This window comes from Marmota marmota, unplaced genomic scaffold, assembly GCF_001458135.2.
Source record: "Marmota marmota marmota unplaced genomic scaffold, marMar, whole genome shotgun sequence".
NCBI lineage: Eukaryota > Metazoa > Chordata > Mammalia > Rodentia > Sciuridae > Marmota > Marmota marmota.
The window spans coordinates 4,507,422-4,530,293 of record NW_026000130.1 but is presented as its reverse complement, the minus strand read 5'-3'; positions in this window follow the sequence as shown (position 1 = coordinate 4,530,293).

Below are 22,872 nucleotides of genomic sequence, written 5' to 3'. Positions count from 1 at the left end.
GGGTGGGGGGTAGGATGTGAAGCCAAAGGATCCTCCTATTAAATTTAAAATTTAAAATTAAACATGCGTCTTCATTCCCGCAGCGATCCTGGAAGGTCATCATCTCAGGGCAGGCAGGCTGCTGGCTTTCAAAGGTGATTTCCAGAGGATGGTTAGGAGGGTGTGCCTGGGGCTCAGGAGGCCACCGGCTCCCCGTCTTGGAAGCGCTCTCGGCTGAACCAGTTCCTTTTCTTCCGATTTAAGAGGGAGGCTTAGATTCTGCTCGTTCTAGTCCTTTTCTTCTCCTGATGCAATTTCTTGTGTCATGGGATCCCAGGACCGTTCCGGAAATACTTTCCACTTGATCCCATGGGGGGCGGAGAATTCTCCTCTCCTCTCTGGAGCCTCGAGGGCCCGGCTCCCTGTCACCGGCTTGAACCTGCGTCCTGTGCCCCCTGCCTGCTCCTCCCTGGCTGGCACCTGGTTGGGACGTTGGCATTGCCACCTGTGTACAGAGGGACCCAGTCTCTGCCACCCTCGTCTTGCCCAGTGGAAGATTCTTTGATGGAGTCCGAGGGGGTCCACAGGGGGTGAGCCCGGAGGGACTTTGCAGAGGCAGTTTGGCCCAGAAAGGGCATTTGAGCCGACTGTCACCGGGGACCCCATCTTGTTACTGGCTCCTTCTGATGGAGCAGCCTCGAAGTGGGGAGGGGAGACCAAGCACGGGAGAGCGCGGCCATCTCTCAGGAGTCCCAGGGGTGCGGGGAACAGGGCTCGGAGAAGGCCGTCGAGCCCGGAGGGGACAGAGGCCTTGATTCTGGGCCGGGGGCTGAGGGTCCGGCTGGGGTAACCCTGATTTTCCCAACCGCCTTCCAGCCGGGCGTTGGCCAGGTGACGGTGCCAGTGCGGTCTAATGCCTGTCCCATCTGCCTCAGCGGGCCTTGGAACCCACACGGGTGTCCGTGGGGAGGGCGGTGGGTGCTGATCCCCCTTACCCGGTTTCCATTTCTCTCACTCCCTCAACAGGATCGGAAGACAACATGTGTCTGCTTTTACAAAAATAAAAATAAAATGTGGGAATAGATCCTGCCAAAGATCTGTGCTGTCTCCCCTCCGCCCTCCGCCCCTGGTGCTGGGGTTCAAACCTGCGCCCGGGCCTGACCAGACCAACCCCCAGGAAACACCATGATCCACCGGGTGATGCTTTAAAACCACGTGAGGTTGCAAGATCTCACATAATTTCTTAAAATCCTCAACTACCCGGTCAGTGTTAACTTGTTTTCCTAATAATTTAATTTTTAAACATAGAGCGTGCAGGTTTGTAGCTGTATTAGTCTCCTGCTGCTGCTGTAACACACTGTCAGGAATGTGACGTGTTGTGGCGGCTTGAACATGCCATTATGTTATCCTATAAAAATCATCAGGTGAAGTCCAGCTGCCAGTAGGCTCCTTCCTGGAGGCCCCGCCTTCCCTCTGGCTGGTCCCGGTCCATCCTCAAGGTCACTCGTGTGGCACCTCTGTGACCTTTCTCTAGTCACATCACGACAGCCAGAAAAGATGCTCATCTTCAAGATTTGCACACTTAGGTTGGCCCCCTGAGTAATCCAGAGTGAGCCCCCATCCCGAGGTCCTTTAACCTAAAAAGTCCCTTTAGCTGTAAGGTCACCTATTCACAGTTTCCAAGGGTGAGGACAGGGACGTCTGCAGAGGCTCTTATTCTGCCTACCCTGGGATCTAAATGAAGTCCGTACATTGTATTTGGTCTTCTGAGTTCTGTGGCTCTCTCCTCTGCAACTCTTTTTGTTCTTGAAATTTACTGTTGAAGAACCTGGGTCATTTTCCCTAGAGGATTCCCCCAGTCTGGATTTTGCTATAGTCTTATGTGTGTTTTTGTTTTGTTTTTTGGGGTACCCGGGGTTGAACTCAGGGGCACTCGACCCCTGAGCCACATCCCCAGCCCTATTTTGCATTTTATTCAGAGACAGGGTCTCACTGAGTTGCTTAGGGCCTCTCTTTTGCTGAGGCTGGCTTTGAACTCTCGATCCTCCTGCCTCAGCCTCCCAAGTGGCTGGGATTATAGGTGTGGGCCACCATGCCTGGCTGGTGAGTTTCCTTTTGATCACCACACTAAAATGGAGAATTTAAGCAAGTCTGGTTCCAGACACCTATCTTGTGTGTTTGGTTTTAGAAAAACAATGCCCCAATTTTCTCTCATGGAGAGCCCTATTACTCTATCCCCTGGACTCCCTAATTGAAAATGCTTTGCCCTCTAAATCCGCTTAAAACAAGAATGAACGAGTTGACCAAAGTTTAATAAATGGAAGTCAGGAGTCAGCTACGGTCGTGATCAGCCGAGGAATCCCCACGTGACTCTGCCGCGACGCCTGCCTTTCTGAACCAATCAGAAGACGTCTGGTGGACCCTATCTCATCCCAGGCCACCGGCCTCTGTTTTGAGAGTAACTTGAATGTCCCTGCCATCATCTTGACCCCATGAATCCCTGGTCTCGAAACCACCGACTTAACAGTAAGAGCCAACAATGATCGAGTTCTTTCTATGGACGGGGAAGGTTCTAAGCGCTTCCATGTAGGATTCTTTGAAATCTCACCACCTCCCTGAGCGTTAGGTGTTGATACCTTCCTTTTGTGGGTGAGGAAATTGGGTGACAGGTTAGGGGACTGAACCCAGTTCACAACACTGGTAAGGGAAGGGGCCAGGACTGGTAGCCCCGAACTCATCATCCCATGGGGCCCTTGACAGCTGGGTGGCTTCCCCCTTTGGACCAGGCCTGTGTGTCTGAGTTGGTCACGGCGCCCACTGGTCTCTCTCCACGCGGTGACCTTGCTTGCCTGGCCTCTGAAGCCCTGGGGTTTGAGCTGGCTGACACGGCTCGTCCCCCCTTTACCAGTCTGCGTTTCCAGGGAGTCTTACTGGGCAGGTCACAGGATGGAAGCCTCATGGGAACGTGTCTGGGGCACGTGGCTTCATCTGTCCCGGATCCTACCCTGGTTGGTTCATCAAGGCGGAATCCCGGCGGCACGTTTAGTAGAGGGAATCGTTCTGTTTCCCAAACGTTGGCTGCAGCCTGTCACAGCGTCACTCGGTGACCGTGTGCGCAGTCGCCCATGAGGTGACGGGTGATGGACATGGGCCAGATGGACTCTGGGAGCGACAGAGTCCATCTGGTCCAATTCCCTCTTTGTTTCCTCCTCGGCAAGAAGCCAGTTTTCTTCCCCGTTGACCTTTGGTGGTCTCAGCTCTTCTTTTGGACGCTGGAGACTGTACAGAAGGTGGTGTTCAAAGACCACCGCGAAGCAGGCCCCGAGCTGTGCATGACTTCCTGCAGCTCCCGGGGCCTTAGAAACCTTAGGAACAAAGGGAAAAATTTGTTACCTTAGTAACAAAAAGACCCAGAGGTGTCTCCCTGGTCAAAGACCTTTGGTTCCATGCAGTCACAGAACTGGGGCTCTGGAATAGGTAGGTTCCCTTTCCATGCATGATATGGTAACTGCCTTTCTGTCACCAGGAACACTGGGCAGAGTGTTTTACATGTCACCTGTCTTAGAACACACAATGATATAACATCCACACTGAGGCTCAGAGAAGCTAGGTGATTTGTCCAAGGTTGCACAGCTAAGAAATGTCAGGGTGATCAACACTCACGAAGCCCATCCGCTGGGAGGCGGAGGGTGGAACAGCCACTTGGCAGGGACATGGGATTTACCCAGCAGGTAGGGAGTTCGCCACTTAAGTCCCCTTATTCTATAGTCCATGGGTGTGAAGTCGCCTGGCTCAGGCTTAGGAAACACTGGGCACGGTGTCGTCAGCTCCTGGCCAAATCGACCTCCAGAGTTGGTGGGAATATCTCCTAGAACCAAAGAGCAGCTGGTGACAGGTCCCAGGGATGGAAGGACATTGGCATCCCGGCAGCGGCAGAACCGGTGGCTTCAAGGGCCCGGTGGTGGCCAGGGGTCAGCTCACCTGCTTCCAGCCTGCCTCCCTGCACTCCAGGTCCGATTCCCAGGGGGACAGCAGCTGGGGACACCAGCTGGCCCCTCCCGCAGGGGAAGGGGCACTTGATTGACAGCTCTGCAGGACTGCATTTAATGGGGGGGGGGGCCCAGTGCAAATGATCTGCTGGTGGCAGGTGGAGGGGACAGATGTCTGCCAAGAAGAAGCCAGCACTGTCCATGGCCAGATCTCCCAGGAGGGATGGTGCCGCGGGGCCTGGGCTGCTGTGTGAGAAGCTGGGATAGTGACGGCTACTTGTCCCCACTGTGGGATGATTACTTGAGGGCACGCAGGTTCTGAAGGTCTCTGTCCCCACCCTGCTCTTTTTCTTCGGTAGGGATTGAACCAGGGGTGCTTAGCCCCCGAGACCCATCCCCACCCTTTTTTATATTTTTTTTGACAGAGGGTCTCGCTGAGTTGCTTAGGGCCTCACTGTAGCTGAGGCTGGCTTTGAGCTCGGGGTCCTCCTGCGTCAGCCTCCAGAGCTGCTGGGGTGACAGGCTGCGGCACTGCACCGGCCTCCACCCTGCTCTTGTCACTTAAGAACTCTGGCTTTGTCAACCCAGAGCAGCACCCCACAGGAGCACTGGGTCTCTCAGACTCCTGCCAGGCCAAGCCCTGGGCACCGCGGCCCCCCCTGGCCCTCGCCCTTCCGTGCCCCTCGGCCTTCTGCGTATCCCGACGGATGCAGGGCTGTGTCTGTAGCCCTGGACGGTGGTGACCTTTATGACACACCCACGGGACGCCTCCCCCACTTCTGCACCCCTTCCTGGTCCTCCTCAGGCTTCATCATGTGATGACAGAGAGACACGGGGATTTTGAGATGCTAATGGTGACCATGGTCACAGCAGCACAATCCACAGTGGCCGACTATGGAGCCGGCCTCGGGGTCCCTCAGCGGATAAGTGGATGAAGAAATCGTGGTACAAATACTCAGAGGAGTTTTATTCAGCCACAAAGAAAACTGAAAAGATGGCAGGAAAATGGATGGAACTTGAGACCTTTATGTTAAGTGAAATAAAGCAAACTCAAAAGGTCAAGGGTCGCTGGGCGCCGTGGCACACACCAAGGCTCGGGAGGCTGAGGCAGGAGGATCGTGAGTTCAAAGCCAGCCTTGGCAAAAGCGAGGCCCTAAGCAACTCAGTGGGACCCTGTTTCTAAATAAAGTACAAAATAGGGCTGGGGATGGGGCTCAGTGGTCGCGCACCCTGAGTTCAATCTCTGGTAATAAATAAATAAACGGATAAATAAATAAAAGGTCAAGGGTTGTAAGTTTTCTGTCATAGGCAGAAGCCACGGAGGAGAAAGGGAAAGAAAGGTGAGGGATCAGCAGAGGAAAGGGCCCCGGAGGTGGGAGGTGGGGAGGGAGGGGGAGGTGCTGGGGAGTGACATTTCGTGCAGGTAGGAATCTGTGACGACACATCCCGTCAGCGTGTCCAACTCTAACACACAATAAAAATGTAGAAAAAATAAAAATTAAAAAATAAAATGCTCGTGCTGGGGGCTGGGGGGTGGCTGCTGGTCTCAGGCTGGTGGGGGCAGCCTCTGGGACAGTCACCCCTCTGCCCCGTGGGCTGCCCTCTGCTGAGCTCCTGGGCTCTCTCCGTCACACCATCCCCCCCCAGTGGTCAGACCCCAGGTTCAAGGGCAGGAATTCTTTTCCTTGGCAGCACACTGGGACCCTCTTAAAGCCCTGAGACCTGGGGTCTGACGCCCTGAGATTCCCACTTTGCAGGTCTGGCCTGGGCTTTGGGCCATGGCACATGAGAAAATTTCTCCTGGTGATTTCTAATGTGCCAACTCCGGAACGGCTGACGGGTCATAGGCCAGTACTTAGGCTCCTGGATCTCCCTCTCATAGGGGAGAGAAGGTTCTGGGTTGGCAGCCCTATCACGGGCCCTTGGAAGTACTTCAGTGTGGTGAAGCGCAGATGGGGGTTCAAATCCTATATCTTCTCTCACTGGCTGTGTGCCATTGGGCAGATGTCTCAACCTCTCTGAGATGTAGCTTCTTCATCCACAAAATGGTTAATAAAGACCTTCTCGTTGAGAGGTCTTGTGAGGATTCCATGGACTAGTGTACAGACAGCCTGCTTCATGGCCTGGTATATAATAAGACCACAGTAGACATGGCTGTCAGTATGACCTGACATTTTCAATATTTTAGTGTGAATACTTAGATGGTTGGTGTGTCACTCTGAGCAGACGACCCTGTGAGCAAAGTTGCTTTTATGCTCTGCAGCCTTGGCCCTGGTGACTGGAACAGGGGCATCCGTGTCACCCAGGAGAAGCTCGGAATCTAGGGCCCTATATACCCAGACCTGTGTACCCAGTCAGCAACTTAAAACACAGGTAATCTGCATGCCCTGCGGTTTGAGAAAATGTGAAGGAGAACATTCTGCGCCCAGGATTTCTCTGAGGTGAGTGTCATTCTCCGCTTGTAACCTTGACCTTCATATTCAGTACTGAAATGCCAGGCACGGAGATAGGGAGATACTTCTGACCAAAGGAGCTTCCAGGTCATTCCGTAGGTCTGCTGGGACACTCAGGCTGGCTTCTCTCTCCGAGACCACCTCCACCGTCACACTTAGCGGCTCAGTTCCCCAGGTGCTGTTATCACCTCCACTTACCACATGAAGAAACGGAGAATCAGAGAGGCCAAGGAACTTGCCCTGAGACACAGAGTGTGAACAGGAAAGTCTGTTGAAGCCTGTTCTGGGGCTTTTGCACCCGCCCCCCTTGGCTTTTAGTTCAGTGAGAGCTGAGAAAGGACTTCTGCTCGTTCCGCATTTCTACTCCTCAGAAAGGGGGAAGCAGCCACTGGGTATCCATTCCCTCCTCGCGTCTGTACGCTTTCCAGCCGGAGTGGGGACGGGCCAAATAGAGACACTCCCAGCAGCTGCCACTCAGTGGGGCCTGACAAGGACATTCTCTCCTCCCCGGAGCATGAATTCATCCTCACAGGCAGGCTGGAGAACTGACAGGAGCCCAGCCCACCTTAAACGTGTTCAGAACACTTCTGTGAGCTCACCGTTCGCCAAAGTTCTTTAACAAAACCTATTTTATAATAAAGGGTCGAGTACCGATTTGTGAATACCCACCTCCAAACACCCTCCGGTCCCCTGGAGACCTGCCTATCAATCACGGGACTGTCTGGAGGCCGGGGTTCATGGCAGCCACCTGGCATCTCAGAAAGGTACAGCACAGTGAACCCCAACCCCCGGGGCAGATCAGAACTTAAAATTCAAAGTAGAGCGTCTGCTGAACGCATATTACGTTGGTGCCATTGCAAAATTGCAGTTCAAACCATTAGAAGCTGGGACCATTGTATATAGCCAGTGGCCCCAGAGTCTACCAAGGGGACTAACTCTTTGACTCCCAGGGAAATTCAAGGGTGGGATGAGAGAGAGGCCATCTTCCCACACCCAAAGTCAATGATAGAAGAGGCTGAATGAGCTTCATCAATGATCGGTGGCAGAAGGTGCTGGGGTTAGGAGGGACAGTGCTTTGTCCCAGGCTGTTGGGGGGGAAACAGGGATGTTCCTGAGCAAAGGAAGGAAGTCGGTGGATCTTGGCCATGATGAGGATGATGATAGTGGTCAGTTCCTGTCGAGAGCTATTTTTGATGCTGAGCCTCATCTAAGTTCTTCTCTGGTGTCATTACATTGAATCTTTCAATATGGCAGCGCTAGCGCATGTGGCTTTTTAAGCTTAGGTTTAAATTAACTAAAAGCAAACTTAGGGAGCATAATCACATGAGTCACGATCGAGTTTTCAATAGTCACTCGTGGCCAGTGGCTGCCATATTGGGTTGTGACGATAGTTACAAGATCGTGACACAGTTACAAGAATTGCTTCAAATCTTCGATCATCCCAACATCCGGTTCGTCTCAGGATTTGCTTCTGTTAATTATTTTTTCCATTGGCAGTGAAAATGGATCCTATCTTCCTGGTTCTCTTTTTTTTAATATAATTAATATTTTAAAATTTTGTATCGGTGCCTTATAATTATACACGATACCTTCCGTGTTTTTCACATGCACATAAAATAGCCATGTAATCGATACATGTTAAGTGATCTGCGATTTCATCCTGGATGTTAGAAATGGTTGGTTGTGGCGATTGTGGATTCTGTTCTATTGTTCCCAAGAGTGTTGATGTTGATGTTTTTGTTTTAACAGGCAGCTCAGTTTTTTCATTGCAAATGCTGTCTCCCCAGTTAAAAATCTTAGTGGAAGTCTTACCCGTCATCTGCTCTGTGTCCTGTGACTTGTAGTAAGGAGTCAGCCAGGGATTTGGGCAGAATCTATACCCAAAGTTTGGGGTGCCCCTTCTCATCTCTCTGCTGTGGCTATGATGACACCAGGTTCCACTCATTATTTCTCAGGCCAGAAAGTTGAAAAGCTTTCATGAGGAAATTGAGCCCTAAGAAGGCTTCTCCCAAGGTCCAAGGCCACAGAAAGAGTGAGAGGGCATGGGGCTCAGACTCCTTAGGACTCTGACTCCAGAGTTAGCCACAATCTTGTAGCCTTTCCCTTCTCTGGAAGCAGTGGTCAGTTCCTGTGGACTTCTCACCACTGTGAAGGGTGATTCTGGGGAGTCGAGGTCAGCGCTCCAATAGGGAGGGTGTGACTGCGGCCTTCTGGCCTGTGTTGAGACTCAGCTGGTCACAGAGGGGAGCTGGACGGACCATCTGGCACAAGATGAAGTCAGTCCTGGGAGCCTCCTCTCTTGAATGTTTGGAATTGGCGATCGACTTCATTTTACATTGGAGGCACGTATCTCAACACAAAAAATAGGTGCATTAATTGAATCTGAGAATTAAATTGTGTGCTCATCACTCCAAGGGTCTCTAACGTGACTCTTGCCCTCCAAATTAAGAATCGTTCTGGGTTCTGAATGATCACCCTCCTCCTTGGCATTCCACGTGGTGACCATCCATTGTGGAGAGGGCTTGTAGCTTTTGGTGTCCTGTGGAATGGGCCAATCCGTCAGCCAAAGAGATGTCCAGAGGGCATGTGCCTCAGCAGCAGCACTGTTTCTCGGCTCTCCAGCCTGACTCTGAGGTTCTCGGGGAAGGTCTGCTCACAGGATGGGGTGCTGCTGACATGGCATCTACCAAGAAGGTGGGGGTGGAGCTGGCCTGGGACTGACCAGCAAATACCAGCTCCAACCCCATCTCATAGAAATAGAAAGAGGAGGTAGGTGTCTTCTCCCAGGTCACACAGCTCTCAGCGAGTGGGGTCAGAGGTTTAATCCCCGTCCTGGTCTCACCTGGGATACGTTGGATGAACTGAGACTTGGAGAAAACATGGATGTTTGGGTGGGGGTGGGAGCTGGTGTTGATGTGGGCAGGAAGAGTACATCCAGAGATCTCAGAGGGAGTGGCACATCAGGGGGCAGGCAGTGGGCACCTGGGTGGTACCTCGGTCAGGGGCAACTGGAGTCCTGAAATGGTCCTCAATCCACAGAGTTCTGGGATGTATAGATTCAGCACCATGGATAGCGCCAGAGGGGGGTCCACCAAGGGCCGGTGGGCATGTTCTGGGACAAGGGATCAGATCAGGGTCGGAGCTGTCAAAACAGAGCCAGACCCGCGCGTCAGTGACCCTGGAGCTGTGATTGTGGTGCTTACCACATTGTTCTGGTGAAGCTTTTCTTGGGGCCTTCGATGCCCCACGGACACAGGGGGCCTCAGTTTCCTTCTAATCTCAATATTGAAGGGGTGTCTGCAGGCCAGACCGCGGGATACGGATCTGCCTCTGCCACCTCCTGCTGCGTGACCTTGGAGAAGGGGCGTCACTGTGTTGTGGGTCAGTTTCCTCCTCCTCGTAGGACAGGGGAACAATACCATGTCTTCCTGGTGAATCAAGTTGTCATCGTGATAAAAATGGCTTAATTCACGTCAATGCAGTTCACCGTCCTGACGTGTAGGGGTTTGTTCTAGAAGTTACAGTGAGCGCCGAGTCAGCAAGTACTGGGCCATCGCCCCACAGGAAGCACGGGCGTAAGTTCTCCTAAGGCTCTGGCTGCCGCTCTGTGGTGTTTGTGTGTGTGCGTGGACACCTGATTTGATTCACGCACCTGACTCATTAGCATTGAGCTCCTGGCCAGCAGCCCTGCGGCTCAGGCCTGGGTGAATCTAACCTCAGGAAGCTGTCACCATCTCCTTGACTTAGAAACACTAGACCGTGCTCCAGGATGACGCCTGGGGCCACTCCTAACAGTGAAGTCACCAATGCAAAGTCCAGAAGGCAAACACACCCCCTTCAACAGACTGAAAAGGATGGTCTTGTAGTCTGAGAGCTGACAGAGAGGGTAGATGTCACCTTGTTGGAACATGTGTTGAACATTTGGACTCATTTTTTTCTTTTTTTTTTTTTAGGTACCAGGGATTGAACCCAGGGGTGCTTAACCACTGAGCCACATCCCCAGCCCTTTAAAAAAAAATGTTATATTTAGAGACAGGATCTCGCTGAGCCACTAACAGCCTCCTTAAGTTGCTGAGGCTGGCTTAGAACTCATGATCCTCCTGCCCCAGCCTCCCCAGCTGTTGGGATGACAGGCGTGCGCTAGGACCTGTCACTCTTATGAGGCAGTGGTACACTCCAGCCTCCAATATGCCGGTCACAGAGAAAGCGTGGTGTAAACGGAGTGATCAGGGCAGGGTTGTTAACTGGCGAAGACCCCTCCGGCCTTTGGGCTGAGCGAGGACAGGTGCAGGGTCTGTCCTAGTCCTGGCATGTCCCAGCCCCCAGACAGCACCTGCTCAGAAAGCACCAGCTAATTGCACTGCCTTCAGTGGGTGTCCCCTGCCTCCAGGGGGCTGAGCTGTGTGCGTAGACACTGTCCCTTTCGAGGCTGAGCTGATAATACTGCGAGAAGACTGGCCACGTGAGACGCCTGCCAATCCCCGGGCTCCCCAGCCTCTAGCCTTGATTGACCCTGAGGTTCAGTCTGTGGGAACGTCAGGTCCGTGGCCACTTGTCTTCACTCATTTTGTGACAAATCGCATTTCTCTCTGGTGAGATGACTTGGGTGACTATTCGGTTTGTGGGGAGAAGTCTCACCAGTGAATGTGGCTGAGATTCTTCAGCCACGGCAAGGGGGATGCCGGCTCGGGAGACGCAAGTCGGTGGACGGAAGAAAGTCACGCCCCTCTCCTGGGGACAATTTCCCCATTTCTACCACAAGGGGATCAGATCTCTCTGGAGCGAGAGGGACAGTATGTGAAGGGGAGTAGACACCACAGCCAGATGTTGAGCTCCACTCCCAGCTGTGCCCCCTGGTTGGCTGTGTGACACTGGCCAGGATTCCGTCTCTCTAGCATCTGGGTCTCTGTGGGTGAGACAGATACAGAGTAGTAAGGATGTCACAGGGTGATGGCAACCTAACGTTAGATAACTTGCAGTTAGTACCTCGAACCTGGAACATAGGAGATGCTCAATGTATGTTAGTAACAACAACAACAACAACAACAACAACAACAACAATAATAATAATAACAACTATGATAGCAAATTGGGTGAGGGTTCGGGGAGGAGCAGGAGGACAGTCCCAGCATATCTCCAGATCAAGTACTCAGTCATCACTGTTAGTGTCGCGGGGCTGCTGGAGCCGATGACCACAGACCTGAGGGCTTCTAAGAACACAGGTTTCTTTCCTTACAGTTTTGCGAGCCAGAGTCTGACATCCATTTCACGGTGCCAAAATGAAGGCGGCCAGTGGGGCCACCTCTCTTTGGAAAGTCTGGGGAGGAGCCGTCCCCTGTTCTCTCCCAGGTTCGGAGGCTGTTGGGATTCCCCGTCTTGGGACCGCATCACAAGGGTGCCTCCTGGTCTGTCCATAACCTCCTTCTGTCCCCCTCGTAGAAGGACACATGTGGGGCACTTAGGGCCCCCGCTGAGGGCCTGGATAATCTCCCCAGATCAAGAACGGTAACAATCCTACCTGGAGAGACATTTTTTTCCATATAAAGTGAGGTTTCCAGGTTCCAGAGGTTGGAGTAGGTCTTTGGGGGCTGGCTCCACCTGCTACAGTCACTAAGAGAAAAATAGTGACTTCAGGAGGGAGGACCCCGGCAGACACTGCCAAGAGACCAAAACGCACACAGGGACAAATGAGCGTCATGTACCTCCTGACGGGGGTCACTGAGAAGGACACAACGTTATCCTGTGATATTTCCTCCCAAATTGTATAATCCGAACCTACTCACAATGGGATCGGAGCACACAAATCCACACAGAGGGGACTGTTGGCGAACTCATCAGGATGACATCTTCCAAAATGCTAAGGCCATGGAAAACAATGAGACACTGGGGAACAGTTCCCCACTGTCCACCCAAGAGGACAACCGCGAGCAACGTGGGACCCTCGGTGGGTCTCCGGACCAGACTTTCTTTCCTACGAAGTGCATGGTAGGGACAATGAGCAGGATTTGAAGGTCTGTCGAGTAGATAATGGAATCATACGGCTGTCCATTTCCTGAATCTGATAATCTTGCTGCGTTATGTAAGGGGAGCCTTGTTAGGGAATATACATGGGCATATTTAGGGGGACAGGATCATTGTCATGTCTGAAAAGTGGCTCTCCATTGCTCTTTCTTTCCCTTCTTCTTTCTATACAGACAGTTATGGATATAGATATATCTCTGGAGCAACTGAGAGTCATTTNCAAAGATGATCACATCCTAATCCTGGAAGTTCACATGTCACCTTACAAGGCAAAAGGGAGGGCTGGGGCTGGGGCTCCGGGGGAGAGCCCTACCTAGCATGCACCAAGCCCCGGTTCCATCCCCAGCACCGGAACCCAACACAAAGCAAAACTCCCAAATGATCTCCCCACTCCCCCCAAGACAACAGCAGAAAAACCCAACAACAAACCCCAAGCCAGCCTAAAGGGACTTTGCTGATGTGGCCACAGTAAAGATCTTGAGTTGGGGAGATGACCCTGTGTTCACAGTGGCCCCAGGGAATCATGAGCATCCTTCCAGTGGAAGGGAGGGGAGCAGAGAGCTTGCAAGATGCTGAACTCCTGGCCTTGACACTGGAGGGGGGCCCAGGCGGCAGTCCAAGGGCCCAGGAGCTGGGAAAGGCAGGGCTCAGGGGGCCTGGAGTGTGCAGAAGGCGCCTGGCCAGCTGATACCTGGGGTCCATCTCTGCAAGACCCAGTTTCAGGCTTCTGACCTCCAGAGCTGCAGGAGAAAACAATCTGGTGCTTCAGCCACAGAATGGGTGGTGATTTGTCACAGCTGCCATCAGAAATGAAGACTCTGCCCCTGCCTGTACTTGGGTACGCGCAGGTCTATTTAGACAGAATGACAGATGGAAGGAGATCCAATATCAACACTCGGGGAACCTGGGTAGAAGATCTAACGGGAGTTCTAGGTACTATTTTTTTTTCAATTGTTTTGGATTATCTCAGGGAAAAAAATAAAATAAAAGGGAAAAGGACCTAGGGAATACTGGACACTTCCTTTCTCAAAATTGTCACTTCTTGGGGCTGGGATGGTACTTTCTGAGCATCTTCTCCTTTGATCCTCCTAGAGACCCCCAAGGTAGGAGCTATCACCCCATTTTATGCACAAGAAACTAAGCACCAAAAAGCTGAAGGAACGCACTGGGAGTCCCTCAGCAGGGGTCAGGGCCAGACATCTGTGTTGTCACAGTCCCCAGGGCGAGATTCTGATGTGCACTCCTGCTGGGGATTGAGGCCGGTGGCTAGCATCAACTGCTTGTCATTCTCTGCATTATTTATGAGGCTTCATTAATATGTAAATACCTGCCACCTGATTGGCTGGCCTGGCGCGGTTCCACGCATCTCATAAATCAGCCGCCCCCTGCGCTCTCTGGTTGATCAATCCTCCGTCTGTGGGCCACTGTGTAGCTGGGATGAGACCAATAAATCCTCCATTCGGAGGGCAACGAACCGGGCCCACTCCCACATGCCCAGGAGCCCGCTGTCTTGACGCTCCTCTGGGGCCCGGGGCTCTGGGGCAGGTGGGTTTAAGTCTGTGTTTCAACGTTGCCAATTTCTGGGTGGGTGACGAGAGCAAGTCATGTGACCTTCCAGCCTGTGCCAGGTGGAGGTGGGGCATCTCAGGACTTGCAGGGGAAGTGCCTGGTTCTGGCTCTCCCTTTGGCCTTGGCCTGGGGGGTTTGGTGACATGCCCAGGGGACAGCAGCTTCCTCCTTCTTCCAGGTCAGAAGCCTGGTGTCCCAGCTCCTGTCCAGCTGCAAGGACTCCTGGTCCATCACTGATCTGTGGCTGGTGTCATAGAGCATTGCCTATTGGGATATTTTGGATGTCACTACCTCTGACTGTCTGGGGGAGATGGGCCAATTTCCAGGGTCAGGACATGTGGCCACCTTGGAAATTGAGTGACAGGGCAGGCAGGACACAGAAGTAACTGATGAAGGTGGTAGCTTCCCCTATCTTGAAATCCGAGTGTTGGTGGTCTGCCTTGATCTCAACTTGCCCCCAAGCTGCCTGGTTGGGGGGCAGCCAAGGTCCCCTCCTTCGTCTTCCCTGTTCTGTCCCACAAGATATTTGGGTTGAGTTAGGAGCACATGTGTTGTATTAGGTTAAATGGAGGCCCATGGGTCTGTGTGTCCTTGGGAAAATGGCTTAACCTCTCTGAAAGTCAGCTTCCTCATCTGTCAGGTGAGACAGATAGCATCCATCTCACAGGTGGCTTGTCAACCCTGACCAAAACCATCCTTGGCAGAGTAACCAACACCCAGACTGCCCACTGGAAGTCACACAGGACTTTAGGAGGGGCATCCAGCCCTCCAGGTGTTTCCCAAGGGCTGGGGACAGCCATGGGGTGGAGGATTGAAGGATACAGAAGCAAAGTTCCAGCTGCTTAGACCAGAGAAACAGGTCCAGTGGGAGGGATAGTGAGGAGATTTATTCCTGGGAGTTGGTTTGCTGAGCAGGGCAGGCGGTTGGGAGGGCAGGGTGGAATTCTTGGGAAGGAGCTGGACCTGCAGCCCACAGGTAGAATTTCCCCTTGTTCCTGGAAACCTCTGTCGTCCCCCTGAGACTCTCAACTGATGAATCCAGGCCCACCCAGGTCATGTGGGAGAATCTCCCTCAACTGACTCAGAACATATCAGGGGCATCTACCAAATACCTTCACAGGGAGGAGCCTAGCTCGGGACACAGGCCACCCCATAATCAAGCATGGGGAGGGCGTCTTGACCGAGCTTTCTGAACTGCTTGGAATAGGGGGAGAATCATTTCTCAAAACAAAGGCACGTACGCCAAGTTCTCCCTGGGTTTTCCTTTAGAGCAACAAATAAACAGACAGAAGAACCCCACCACCAAATGAAAAAAAGAAATTATCCCCAGAGCCTCCTATTTTGTATATGAATAAAAATTAAGAATGCAGGGGGTGGTGGTGGTGCACACCTGTCATCCCAGTGGCTCAGGAGGCTGAGGCAGGAGGATTGTGAGTTGGAGGCCAGCTTCAGCAACTTAGTGAGGCCCTAACCAACTTATTAAGACCTTGTCTTTTAAATAAAATAATTTGAAAAAATGGGCTGGGGATGTGTCTCGTTGGGTTTAATCCCTGGTACAAAAAAAAAAAAAAAATTAAGAAAGGGCTGGGGTTGTGGCTCAGTGGCAGAGCACTTGCCTAGCCCGTGTGAGGCCCCGGGTTCAATCCTCAGCACCACATAAAAATAAAATAAATACATAAAGTAAAGGTTCTGTGTCCCAAACAACTACAACTGAAACCAAACAAACAAATAAAAATAAGTTAAGAAAGGCAAAAATAAAGCAGATACCTTCACAGTGGAACCTACAGCTGTGCTTGAATAACGGGGGACCACAGCCTGGACAAGGTGACACATATAAATGACTTGGCTTTTTTTTCTCTCAACCCTTCTGGTCACCCCTGGAGAAAGTCCCAGCTGGTGTCACTGTGGCTGACACCTTCCTGAGGCTCCCGGGGGTCCTTCAGGAGAGGGGCACAGCTCATGCCTGGTGGACGCGGCTGGACCCCACCGAGGGGGCTGTCATTTTGCTTTCCTGAGGCCCCTTCTCTGGACACCACATTCTGCTGAAGACCTTTGCAGTTTCCACCGAGCGCAGGATAGAAAGTGTATTTTAAAAACAGAACTGAAGTAGACCATGAGCCACTGGGGCACAGGACACGGCATTGATCCTGAGGGCTGCGTGGGGCGGCAGAAGATGTAGGGTCAGCCTGAGGAAGGGCCCTTACCAGATGGTGGCCAGGAACCTCGTTTCTTTCTTTCTTTTTCTCTTGGTACCAGGGATGGGACCCGGGGGCACTCCATCTCTGAGCCCATCCCCAGCCCTTTGTAGATCTGATTTAGAGGCAGGGTCTGGCTCAGTGGCTGAGGCTGGCTTTGAACTCGAGACCCTCTTGCCTCGGCTTCTCGTCCTCTGGGGTGACAGGGGGGCACTCCCACGCCCAGCTACTCTCTCTTTTCTCTGCCGCTCTGGGGTCCTCCTCGGGGCGAATCCGAGTGAGTCACTGGGGGTCTTCACGCCACGGGCTTTTGGCCTTTGATGGTTTAGAAAGCACCCAGGTGACCTGCGGTTTTTGTCAAAATCCAAGTAGGAGCTGGGATGGGGCTCAGCGGTGGCGCGGTGGCCTAGCTTCCTGCCAGGGATACCCTGGGTCCCCTCTGACCAGCAAGAGAATTCCCAGGAGAAAATCGATCGCGGGAAAGCCCTGGCTGCCTTCCATCCCGATTTCAGGACGGAGCTCTGCTAATTGATCAATCATGTATGTTATCATATGTACAAGGAGCACACGTGTATATTTGTGGCTAATATGTGACATGCGAGGGCCACAATCCCTTCTCCAAACCAGCTGGGTCCCCTTTGCCTTTGGACCCACTGTCTGGGATTTCACCTGGTTACAGGACACGTGTCTCACACTCTGTGATGGCGCCTGGGGACCAGGGACAGCCCGCTACAGTCTAGTGGACCGATCGTTTCTTCCCAGAAACATAGACATTTCCACTGAGTGGACAGAAGGCAGGAAATAGCCTGAGCCCGGCACAGGGTGGCTTTGGTGGCCAGGCGAGCTCCTGTCCCGGGTGACTGATGGAGGCACATTCTGGTTTCAAAGGCTCCTGGATTTTTGAATTGTAAAGTGTGTGACTAGGTACTTGGGCAAACATTTCCGTAGGAGAAATTTCTAGAAAAGATGCAGCTAGGTGGAGGAGCGCGTCCACTGGGAAACATCTAAAATGGTCCATAAGCGGCTTGTGGGCCCTTGAAGTCCCTGGAGAGGGAGGTGGGCCGGGGCTGTCCCTGCGCCTGCCAGGGAGGCTTCCTGTGCGGGCAGGAGCCCAGGAGCCGGGGCGTGGAGAGACTCAGCCAAAGGAAATGAGCTCGGCTCCTCTAATTAGATGCAGCCAGAGATCAGTGGGCCTTTTCCCAGGTGCTCCCAATTAACTAGGGCTCCTCCAGCTGCCTCCAGCTCGGGACCCCTTGTCACAGAGGGGGTGGCTGAGGAAATGCAATTATCTCCTGGCCTAATGACTGGAGGGAGTGGGTGACCCAGGCCAGCCTGTCCCCTCCGTCTGTGCCCAGCAGCATCCTGGTTGGGGGAGGTTTTACAAGAGAAGTGACATGAGACCCCAAACCTCTCAGACCTGCCTCCTGGTGGCTTGTGGCAAATCACAGCCTCTGCAAGTCTGTGAAGCCGGGCCTCGCCAGGAGCCCCTCTGCACCCACGTGATTTTCTGCGTCTCCACAGCGGTCTGCATGAATTTCCCACTGGCTTTGATTCTCTAGAAAACCTTAATAGGATCCCTGTCTATAGATAAGGAAACCGAGGCTCAGAGTGGTACCCTGACCTGTCCCAGCCCACGTGTCTTGTAAGTAGCATGTCCCCAGTGAATTGATTGCATCCCAGGGGACGTTAATAATCACACCCAAGCTATGGGGCAGCAGGTGGAAGATCCTGACAGCCAGCCCGAGAGCATGGCTACTCATGTGGTGCGATGGGTCAAGAGGGAGGGGACCTTGCCTTGGGCCCCAGAGAACTCCGCTGAGTCTGAATCATGCTCCTGCCTCCGAATGATTCACACCTGCGAGGTCGTCATTTAGCACCAGGCGCCAGCCAGTTACTTCCAATTTAGCCCAAATCTCCAGGGCAAAGGATTCCTGCAGGTTTGACAGGTGTGACCAAGCACACCTGTTGCCACCGGCTGAGGGTCACATGATCAGGGGACGGCAGCCCAGGGCTTGTGCTGCCCGATATGAAGGGTAGTGCCTGGTGGGTGGCACCCCGGCTCCCTCGCCTCCAGGTGAGACAGCCCTGAGCGCGTCCCATGTCATCTCCCGGAAGCCTCGGGTGGGCCGAGCCGAGTCCCCTCCCTCACTTCCTGCTTCCCTACCAGCATTTCCCAGGGTCACCTCCCAAATAAGTCACTGCACCCAAGTCCTGGTCTCAGGCTCTGCTTCTGGGGAACCTTGGCTCCCACCTGGATTCACACGGGTCACTGAGCGCCTCCGTCTAAATAGGCTGCATCCCCAAGATTTTTGGCCTCAAGCCCGTCATTAGGACCCTACCCACAAAGTCACGGTCCTGGTTATCCGAGGTCTTACAGACTCTCAAAGGCAGAGCTAGGTGACACAGGTGACACAGGTGACGCTCTTTCCCTGGAACAGATCTGGCCATGGCCCAGGCGGCCCTCTGTCCTGGGCCCCGCCTGCTCTCGCCTGAATCCCTCCGCGGGCTCTCGCCCCTTCGGGTCCCCTGGGGTCTGTTTCCTGGGGGGCCTGTCTGCTCGCCCACTCTCCCAGGCCTTGCCACCTCCGGGCTGCTTGCCCCCCTCTGCCTTGTTTGCCTGTCAAAGCCATCAAGACCCAGCTCAGGTCCCCTCTGCTGGGAAACCCTTCCTTGTCCCAGTCGTCCCCCGTGCTTGAGTGTCTTTGTGGTGGCTCATGGTCTGTGTCCTCTGAGGTCAATGGGGAGGAGAGTTGGCCCTGTCCCAGAAGCCTTTGCAAAACCTCGTGCCGCCTCAGTGACCAGGATGGAGCCTTGTAGTCCCATCGCACCTCAGCACCGTGCGCAGAGGAGCGCAGGACCCGGCTCAGCCCATCACTGGGACCCCTCCAGCAGCACATGGGGTTAGCACCGCGTGATGAGGCTGGGGATGCAGGACGGCCAACCCTTCCCCACCAATGTCCCCTGCTCAGCTTCAACAGCTTCCTTTTCTAATTCAAGAAATACAGATTCAAAGGTGGGTTTTCTTGATGTAAAAAGTTCCAGTTAGCCGAGCGCGGTGGCGCAGGCCTGTCGTCCCGGCTGCTGGGGAGGCTGAGGCAGGAGGATAGCGAGTTCAAAGGCAGCCTCAGAAACACTGAGGCCCCAAGCACCTCAGTGAGACCCTGTCTCTAAATAAAATGCAAAATAGGGCTGGTGATGGGGCTCAGTGGTTGAGTGCCCCTGAGATCAATCCTCGGTACCTGCCCTCCTCCCAAAAGTTCCAGTTAAATGGTCATTTATGTCCACTCACACACAGATGACTTGGTACTCTGTTACTCAGCACAGATGAGCTGGAGAAATGAGAGTCCCCAAGGGGTGCCACTCAAGCAGCCGTGGACTGGGACAGTCTTCCTGGGGATTCCAGGGCGGCTCAGGCTGAGGTCCGCGTTTCTCAGGATGAAGGGCATGGGGACCCTCCCCTGGCACCTGGATAATTATCTGCACCAAGATGGGGCCTCTTCTTCTTCCCTCTCCTGGAATTCTGGGGATGGTGACGTTGGGGTCCACGTTCAATACAGCTGGCTTCCCCGTTGGGATCCCCCTGCTGCCGTCTAGCTGGTGGGAGGGGAAGTTCATGTGATCCCCCAGATCCCCGAGCAGGGAGCAGAGGGCTGGGGGTTCAGGGCCGGCCTCAGCTCCCGCCCTGCCTCCCCCAGCCCCCCAGCCCTCCCACCTCCCCATCCCCTGCCCCACGATCCTTTCCCAACTCTCTCCCCAAGTGTCTTTACTCCTGTGACCGAGAGCCTCTTCCAGTCTTTGTTGTCAAAGCGTCTTGATTAATACACAATCTGCACAATCTGCCAAGTCCTTAGCCTGTCCTGAGGACTAGGTTATGTGCTTTGGGAAGTCTGCATTAGTTACTTGTTACTGCTCAATGAATCAACCCCAAACCTAGAGCCTTAAAGCAACAGGGCACACGTGCAATCTCATAGCTTCTGTGGGCCAGGAATTCGGAATGGCCCGGCCAGTTGATCCTGGTGGGTTGTGTCAAGATACTGCATGGGACAGCAGTCATCGGAGGGCTTGCCTGGGGCTTTGGGATCAGCTTCCAAGAAGGCTCCTTACGACTCGGGCAGGTGAGTGTTGGCTGTTGGCAGAAGACTTAGGCTCCTAGCTGGGGCTCTCTTCCACTCTGAGTTCCTCCAAGATTAAAGAGAGAGAGTTGGAAACTGCAATGATACATAAGTAAATAAATTCAAAAATAAATTTGTAAAATAATAATAATTTATGAATTCATAAAATAAAGTGACCTAGTCTTAGATGTCACAGACTGCCATTTCTGTCATATTCCACTGGTTAAACAGGTCAGCCCTATTCCATGTAGGAGATCACTACCCAAGGGCCAACAGAGAGGGTGTCTAGCACAATTCCCGCTTGGATCCCCAATGATTGACATGCCTCCCACATGCAAAATACATTCACCTGCTCCAAAAGCTCCCTAAGATGGCATTCTATTGCAGTGTCAAAGTGAAAACCTCCTTATCTAAATTGGTTAAATTAAATTACACTCAACTTACAGCAGAGTACAGACAGAATGACCATTAGAGACAGCTCTGTTCAAAATGGGTGGGTGGGTAGCAGACACACAGCTGGTCTGCAGCAGAACTGAACTCCATCAGGGCACACGTTGGCCGTCTTTGAAAAAATTAGATCTCGAAGCCTGAGAATGAATCTCTATGGGCTCAGCCTGTGAACTCTTGCTTTATCCAGTTTCACCATTTTCTTGGTTCTTTCTGTAGAGTTGTGAGGGTCCAAAGTCCCTTTTCAATCTATGTAGTTTCTGTCTTTTTTTTTTTTCAATTCAACTGAAATCCTGCCGATACATTTCTCTTAAAAATTGTGGGTCTTTTGTGAACCTTATTGAGGGTCATTTCATTAAAAGAAAGTTCTACCTACATGAATGCAGCAAAGTAGCAGGATATAAAATTAACACCTATAAATCAATTGTGTTCCTGTTTACTGATGTTGAATTAGCTGAAAGAGAAATTAGGAAAGTATGCCATTCACAACAGCCTCAAAAACAAAACAAAACCAAAAAACAAACAACAAACCAACCAAAAACCCCCTTGGGAATCAATCTAACAAGGGAGGTGAAAGCCCTCTACAATGAAAACCACAGAACACTAAAGAAAGAAATTGAAGAAGACCCATGTTCTTGGACTGGCAGAATTAATATTGTCAAAATGGCCATGCTACCCAAAGGGTCATACAGATTCAGTGCAATTCCTATTGAAGTTTCAATGACGTTCTTCGTAGAAATAGACAAATCAGCCATGAAATTCATTTGGAAAAATAAGAGGCTCAGAATAGCCAGAGCAATCCTCAGCAAGAAAAGTGAAGCCAGGGGATATCACAACCCCAGACCTTAAACTATACTGCAGAGCTACAGGAACAAAACCAGCGTGGTATGGGCACCTGATTGGCAAGAAGACCGATGGCATAGAAAAGACGGCACAGAGAGAAACCCACGCACATGGATCTTATTTATGTAAACTGTTCTCTACCTTGGGCTTCTGCTGGGATCCCAAAGCGTCAGAAGCACGACATCCTTCATTTACTAAAGGGCACTTGGTTATCAGGGGCGCCATCTTAGGTCTTTAGGAAGCATTAATAAAGGAGTTCCCAGTTGCCCTCTCGGTTTCCCCTTCATACCTCATTTCCTGACAATACCCTGGATTTGATATTTGCCCAGAGATATTTCTTCCTCTTGGCACACTTTGTCATCTAGAGACACAAGAAAATGTCAAAGCCAGCAAGTCCCGAGTTCCTTCTGTTCACAGCCATTCATTGAGCTGACCTGTCGCCTCTTGTGTATTATTTCGAGCATCAGGAACAAACAGGGTCTGACCTAGACATCTGCCTGGAAATCTCCTTGTCTAGATCACCCAGTGGACTGGACATGTCACCTGATTTCCACGTCACCCAGGCGGCAGTGTTGCTAAACGCTCTGCGGCTCCATCACCGGCACCGTCCCCCTCTGGGTCAGCACTGATCCGTGTGCGCCCATTCCCGGCAGCTCTTCTGAAGTTCATGTTTTATGAGAATCCCATTGAGTCCCCCTGCCCTCTGGAACCCGATGACATCAGTGTCACTATTATTTGAGGAAACTCAAGCCCAGAAAGCAAAAATCAGTGACCCTGGGCCTCCCAGAGAAGAAGTGGAGGATGGGGGAGTTGAACGTGGGATCCTGGCGCTCTTGGGCTATTATTATGATTTCCTTTCCTGAAATTTAATCTCCATTGTCCTGGCCAAGGTCTGAAGCTACGTCCATTTTTTCCTTGAAATGCCTGTTTTCCCCCAATAGATGCGTTTTTCTTTTGGCCAGGAAGAGATAGGTGAAGATGCACTTTCCGGAGTGGCTAGGGTTTCTCTTTACTCTGGGGGCCCTGGGACTCCCCGAAGCCCCCCCCCCCCGTTTCCTGGTGCTCCCCTTATTCAATGATGGGAAAGATGGAGGTTTGCTCTGGACTTTTGGGAGGTGGGGTCAGGACAGGTTTTCCGAGGGCTGAAGTCATTGACTCTTGAAGGTCGCTTGGGGGAAGAGAGAGGAGAAAGTGATCCAGGCAGGAAAGTCAAGTGACCTGCTTATACGTCCTCGGGGAATTGCCACCTCCCCCCCCACCCCCC